The following is a 7,666-nucleotide window of genomic DNA, read 5'->3' on the forward strand; positions in this document are numbered from 1 at the left end:
ACTCCAGTCACTGCTGGACTTCTCGTATGACCTAATAAAAAAAAAAAAAAAAAAAAACACAGGGAAGGTACCAGGCAGATATCTAGACACCCAAACCTGAAGGACACAGTCCCCTACATTAACACTCTTCACATTACGCAGTGGGTGGTGGATACCTCAGCAGTGCAGGATAAATGTCTGGACAATATGCAGCAAAAAAGGAGAGTAGGAAGAAGGCCAAAAATAAATCTAAACACTAAAGTCAGATAGTTGAACAGATTTCCTTGCTTACTTATATATCCATCAATTCTGCCATTTCCAAGGGAAAGCTTCAAACCAAATATCTGGGGCAACGCAGCAGGAATAGGAAGAAGCTAAGATCTGCTGTATTTATCTGTCTTCCTTTCAAGACTGAAAGTAATTTGAGACAAGGAATTATATCTTGCTTGTGTTTTTCTGTCCTCCACAAGAATACATAATGGGTACTCCAATTTTCTTCAATAACTGGTACTCTACTACTTGGTAGAGTAAGTCCCTTAAGGCCTTAATTTTAGTAAGGGTGAATTTCAGTTGGTATGAAAATCAATTTAGGATGCATCTTTAGGTCTGAAGGAAAATTACTCCTGTGTTCACTTGACTCGGGCACACCTATCATTATTATATTGACAGCACCATCCTCCGTGCTTTTATAGCTTTACAAAAATAAAGTCACAATGCCTTAAAGTGGCTTATGCAAGCTGGGGACATTTGACTTCTCCATGTAGCATGATCACACCTTACAGAAAAGAAACTCAGACCTAGAAAAATAATGAGTTATGGAAATGATTCTTTTAAATCTAGTGCTGAGCTTGCTTTCATTTCATTTCAAAGAATTACAAAGGAAACTAGACAAACAGATTAACAGTCACCATGCAAACAGTATCTTTAAGCTTAATAAAACCATTATGAAGATAAATGGAAACTAGACTTGTGGCAGTTATCTTGATGTAGTATATACAAATGTCAGAGTATAAAGCTATATACCTGCAAACTTACATAGGACAGACAGACAGATAAATGCTTCTGGAATGAAGAAAACCTAACCAGTAATGAAAAGCTTCTGAAAGAGAATACTTACTTGGAATACAGCAATGATTCTTACCTTGACAAATAAACAACTATTCAGTCTCTTACAGATGGCATTTCAAGGATCAGGTAACCTCAGTAGAGGTATCCATCTTACAAAGCTCAAGCTCTAAGGAAATGCAAATTCCTGGTCTAGTGTTTTTCTGGTTCTACCGTTTAGGAACTCAATAGCTTTTTATTTTCCCTTTATAATGATTTTAAACAGTTTGCTACATACTTAAATAAAATTTTTATAGTCTTGGACTCCAAGTATGTCCCATGAGTCAACAGCTCCAAGTCTATAATGGAACTCAGCAATCTGATAAATTCATCTCACAAGCAATTTTTTCAGCAATCTGTCCATTCTAAAAAGCAATATCCATAGCCATCTGTTTATATACTACTTCTATACTGAAAGGTATCTGTGAACCCAGGATTTAACCTTCTGAAACTATTCTAGCAAAACACATTTTCCTTCCAGAGACTAATTCTTAATCTACTGCCATAAAAACAGATAGGCAGACTATTAAGAGGTTAAAACATCATTCAAAATGATTAGTCCAACTTCCTTTTTTTTTTTTTTTTACAGACAAGAAAACTGAGATCCAAAACAGTAGTAAGTAACTGCAATTAACGTAAATTGGCAAGCATCAAAAGTCCACTGAATGTTATTTCCCTCAGTGAAACCATGCCAAGCATGTTGGGAAGATAGCCAAATTGTACTTTGGTTGTGGAGCACTCCAAATACATGTGGCCGAGCTTCTAGAAACTTAAGTGCTCAACAACAAACTCCCCATCCTTACCCAACATAAGAGTAGGGGGCAGTGGACACAGCTTGACTGTCTCTTTAGAGATGAACACTAGAATCTTTGGATAATATCCCACCCTTCCTCCTTTCCTCGAGAAGTACAGCTACATTTATTCACATGAAGGCCATTAAGAAAGTAGTAGACAAGCTCTAAGGAAAAGGACTGTGGAAACAGTTTGAAAAAATAAGTGAAACTGAACAAACCCTCATACTAGTTATTCACTTAAGCAGGGAGGGTAAGTAACAAGAATGTACATAATCTTTTCCCTGGCCCTACACTTTGGGTAAGAATTTCAGGGGATCTCAGAGATTATTTTATGAGGAAATGGGCCCTCAGAAGTAAAAGAGCATGGCAAAGTCCACACATTGTGTTGAGGTAGCAGGAACTAGACCAAGTGATCTTCAGGCTCATGACTAGGTTCCAATTTCCCCCACTGAACCTTTCCCTCCAGTCCTGAAAGTCTACTATGAGATGTACCCCAGCTAGGTTGGGTCTGAAACTTCCCTTAACACTACCAGGGCAGTTGTAGAACAGCAGGCTAACATTACAGCTTTCATCTTCGTCACTCCATTTTACTCACAAATCTAAAGTTCAATAAAACTAGGCTTTTAAAAACATTCATGTGAAACCCCATCAAAAAAAATGGGCAGAAGAGCTAAAAAGACACTTCTCCAAAGAGGAAATGCAGATGGCCAACAAGCTTATAAAAAAAAAAATGTTCAACATCACTCGTAATAAGGGAGATGCAAATTAAAACCACAATGAGATACCACCTCACCCCAGTGAGAATGGCACATCTTCAAACAACTAGCAACAACAAGTGTTGGCTAGGACAACAAGTGTTGGCTAGGACGTGGAGAAAAAGGAACTCTCCTGCACTGCTGGCAGGAATGCAAACTAGTACAACCACTATGGAAAACTGTTTGGAGGTTCTGCAAACTGCTTAACATAGAGCTTCCCTACAACCCAGCAATCCCACTCCTAGGTATCTACACAAAAGACACAAAAACACTGATTGAAAAAGATACCTGCACCCCTGTTTATTGCTGCTTTATTTACAATTGGAAAAACAGGGATGCAGCCCAAATACCCAAAAGTAGATGACTGTATTAAAAAGATGTGGTATACATATATACAAGGGAATATTACTCAGTAACCAAAAAAAAAAGAAACACATGTCTTTTGCAGCAACTTGGATGGAGCTGGAAAAGAGCATGCTTAATGAGAAAAGCCAGAAAAGAAAAATACCGGATGGTTTCACTCATAGCAGGAGTACAATGGACCAGGCGAAAAAAGAATTAGAATAATGAACAGCCATATAACAGAGACATTTTGTGGGGGTGGGGTGGGGAATGTAATAAAAAATGGGGGGTGGGGAGGGAAGTGCACTGGACTATGGTGATGGCACATGGGTGACTTGGTGATGGGAAGCCCACAGGGATTATAATTGAGATGAAAAAAATGTACAAAAAGATGTAAAAATGATTATAATAAAAATTTTTTAAAAAACATTCATGTGAACCCCCCCCCTGCTATTTCCACTCTTTAACCCCTTGCCATTACCTAAGAAAAGGGAGGAGAGGGCATCCCTGGTAGTGTAGGGGGGTTAAGTCTCAGCATTATAACCTGGATGCCCTGAGTTCAATCCTGACCAAGGAGCAAACTCACATATGGCACAAAAAGACCTCTCCTGTCTTGCCCACTGCTCCCCTTAGCAGTTTATTTCAGTAAATCCACCTGCTCTCAATTCTGTCTCTGGTGAATCCTATTGGTCCCCTCCTAGCATCTTTCCTGCACCTCTGGCCTACACCCCAGTTCTTCTGTGCATAAATAAATAAATCTTAAAAGGGGGGGTGGGCAGAGAGAAGGAAAGAGAAAGGGAAAAATAACCTTTCTAATAGATAAACTGTTTCTTTGTCTACACTGATAAAATGTTACTACTGGAAGGGACCCTGGGGAGTCACAGTCATTCTTTCTTTTGTTTATTCATATGAATAAACCTGGACCTCTGTAGAAGCCTGGACACCTTCCTCAGATAAGTGAGAGCACAGAGCAGGGTTTCCTGCCTCCTGGCCCCATCCCACCCTACTCCATCTCCCTCCTCCACTGTATCTAAGCTACTGAAACCTACTGCCTTCTGGATGCAAGCCAAAATTATGTTTTACTTGTCTTTTTTTCCAGTGTCCGGCACAAAATAAGAGAACAGTGCCAAATAAAGTTGTCTAGATAAAATGCTAAGCTTCCCTTGGCTTACATTTAGCATTTCCAGGGCTGCGTAGGGCCTAAAACCTATTACTTCCTCCTTTCCAAAACTAACCAGTTTAACCAGGGGCAGTTATCAGATGCATTTGTTGGCCCTTACTCCTTCATGGCAACCCAACACCATTCCCACAGAGCTAGTATCAATAGCTAGAAAAAGGTGAAAAGAGGGTCTCCCTGGCGGCGCAATGGGTTTAAGCGCACCATTATAAAGCAATCCACAGCTGCACCACCTTGGATCTGATCTGCTGGCCAGGGAGCTGACCCACAGGGTGTGACAGACCTCTCCTGTCTCACCCACCGTTCCCCTCAGCAGTGTGTTTCAGCAGATCTGTGTTCTGTTCCCCACTCTCTGGTCAATCCTCTCACCCCCCCCCCACACCTCTGGCCTGAACCCCAGTTCTTGCATGCATAGATAAATAAATTTTTACAAAAAAAAAAGTGAAAAGCAGCAAAGGAGGAGAATATACATAGAAATCCTGATGTCCTCCTTAGGTGCTGTTCCTGTGTCCCTACCTCAGGAAATCCCATCTATGCCCAGCACACCAGGTGACATTCAGAATGTCATCCTTGACTTTCTCCTTTACCCTCCACACCAACTCCTTGAATTCCATTTATCTATCTCTTGATAGCTTTATTCCTAAGAGCCTCCTAACGGGTCTTTTTGCTGATGAGCCTCTAGCCCTCATTCACACTCTTCAACAGTTAGTCAACGATCCCCTAAAATGCACACTGGATCAGGATCAGTCACATCACCTTGAAATGAAGTCCAAATTCCTGAACCTGGACAACGGGGCCCTTTCATGACTTACCCTCTATTCTGCCTATCTTGTCATTCTTGTCTTTACCATATCCACCCACCTCACGCTTTATACTCCACCCAGGAATTTTTAAAAACTTACTTAATCCCTCTGGGCCTATTCCTTGCCTACAGAATATGAATAATAATAGTTCATACCTCCCAGAGTGGTGATGGAGAAAAATGTGTTAACACATGAAATGCTAAAAACAGCACTTGGTGGATATATTAAATGTTCACCTATTACTACCACCATCCTAGACTTACTAGTCCTTCTGCCTAGAACTGTATTTCTCTGTTTCCCAACAAACTTATGTCTGTTCCCCCCAAATTTCATCTTTTATAGGTCAATGTGTATTTTTTTTTTCTTGAAGTCCAGGCAAAGCCAACCTCTCCACGGAAGCCTTCCCTGACCCTCCAGAGTGGAATCAGATACCATTCCTTGTACTTGTTCCTGTCACACCACTTTTCACACTACCTGACTCCTTGCCTGATAATCAGAACTCAAATCCCAAACTCCATACTATGTCTGGCAGATGCTTAATAATTGTTCAGTGAGTAAAATACTTTCCAATAATGAGGTGTCCAATGACAGAACATCAACAGCTAAACAATTCAAATGCTGGCCAGGTAAATGGTCTGCATAACTTTGAAGTCCCTCAACTACAAGTTTCTATCTAATCAGTTTAACATAAGCCAATGTCATTATCATTACATTAGTATGCTTGGACTTTAATACACAGGCAATGTCAGACCATCAGATCTTCAAGGAAAGCACCTGTTTGTTGCCCTATTACCAACTTCTGGAACATTTCCTACCCTAAATCCCTGTTGGTATCAGATCAAAATCTCAACTACCATTCACAAGTACCACAGAAACACTCCCAATACTCACAAGACATGTAAACAGTCAAATCAAAGGGAATACAGAAAGGCTAAAAACAGCATTTAACTCCATCTTAACCACCTGCAAGCAGTGAGGATCCATAATCATCTTCTAACTCAAAAGCCAAATCCTCTTGAGTGCCTTTATGAAAAGAGGTCACAGAGAGCATTTCTTAAAGGAATCCACTAAATCATTCTGAGTGGGTGTATCTGCTTGCTCTGTTCCCCAACCTGTCTCCGGTGAATCCTCTTACCCCCGTACCTCTGGCCTGCACCCCACTTCTTCTATACACAAATAAAAATAAATCTTAAAAAAAATCACATGATGGTATGTAAGAGTACTATAAACGGTAAAGTACTACACAATAAAAATGGTAACTTAGAGAACTGGTACAACTATACACAGAAGGTGAGCCATGGAAAGTGGCTGAGACTACAGAGCTTCCTGGTGATTTCAATTTATTCTATTCCTGGTCTTAAGATCTAAATAAGTAGTTTTTGCCCTTTCACAAGGTTATGAGATATGGTAGTAATAAAAATATCACTGGACTGGGAGAAAGAAGAGTGGGAATTCTAGTTCTGATTCTGTCACTAAAGCAGCTAAGTTAGAAAACCTGCTCCCCCTTTCCAAGGTACAATTTATAGAAAAGGCAAGAAATGCAGGTAAGAAAGTTGAACTAAATGGTAAGGAATCCTCCTCCTAACTCCTACATACCACAGCTCCCAAATTCAGAATCTTGGGGAGACTTATAAGGACTAATGCAAACATCAGGCGACTTTAAAAGACCTGACCTAGGAACTCCCCTCCCTAATTTTTAGACACTCCCTACACCAGGGATCCAACACGTTGGAAAACTAGAGCATTTGCCAAAGTTAATTTTAGTTTGCTTTTACCCCTCTGGGCCTTATCTGAAAATAGGAAAAGTAAGACCTTATTTGAACGCAAGTAGTTGAGGGGTTGACTCGAGCCACTTCCTGGCCTCTCATCTCCCCAGCTAGAACCTACAAATCGAAACACCACAAGCAAAGTTGGGGGAGGGGGGCGAGGAATACAACATTAACAAAATAAAGGATGGCCTTGAGACTTAAGTCTTCCTGGAGCCAGCACCCCAGGGGACTTCAGTGGAGCTAGGGCGGTCCCCAGCAACCATCAACTCCTAACGACAATACTAGCAAAAAGAAATTCATTTTTAACTTCTTTCCCTCTGACTTCCATAGCCCCCAAACGGGATTTCAACCACACAGCAGTGGGGCACTGGTCCAGGAGTCAGGGAGAACTAAGTTACGTATCTAACAAACGTTGTGACCCAAGGGGAAAGTAGGTATCCCCGCTGCACTAAGCTTCCACAAGATCACAAGTAATAAATAACAGGTACTACTAGCACAGCAGTCTTACACTCTGTGGTTACTGTGATTCGCAACAAATTGGCTGACCACTCTGCACCCTGCTATCTGCTCTTAGAAACAGGGATAAGCCAAGAAGGCCGTTGTAAGTATTAACGAAATAAAGGCTCTTGAAGGTCCCGAGTCAAGTCTCATTAAATTGTTACCTGTTGGTATTAAACACTTCTGTTACCTAATTAGTTCCCTCCCTGAATCCACCAACACCCTGAAGGTGATTTTTTCCCCGTTTCCCGGAGAGGCAAACTGAGGATTTGTCGCTAAAGGGCCGGCGTGAAGTGCGGAACACGGCCCAACTCGAGGGCCTGTGGTTCCTCCCCAAGCCCGAAGTGTGCACGGAGCCCAGGATCGGCCGAGGTGGGGGGCCGAGGAGACGCTCAGGCCCGTGGGGGAGCGAGGCAGAGCCTGTTTCGCGCGCCTCCGGGATCCC

The 7,666-nt window shown here is 41.5% G+C and overlaps 1 protein-coding gene across 5 annotated transcripts in view; it reads right to left on the reverse strand.

The window, feature by feature from the left end:
- The window catches only part of RALY (RALY heterogeneous nuclear ribonucleoprotein), a 117,345-nt gene that overhangs the window by 60,187 nt on the left and 49,492 nt on the right, over nt 1-7,666 (reverse strand). The window lies entirely within an intron of this gene.

The sequence above is a fragment of the Condylura cristata genome, unplaced genomic scaffold (assembly GCF_000260355.1).
Source record: "Condylura cristata isolate star-nosed mole 26May11 unplaced genomic scaffold, ConCri1.0 scaffold00022, whole genome shotgun sequence".
NCBI classification, from domain to species: Eukaryota; Metazoa; Chordata; class Mammalia; order Eulipotyphla; family Talpidae; genus Condylura; species Condylura cristata.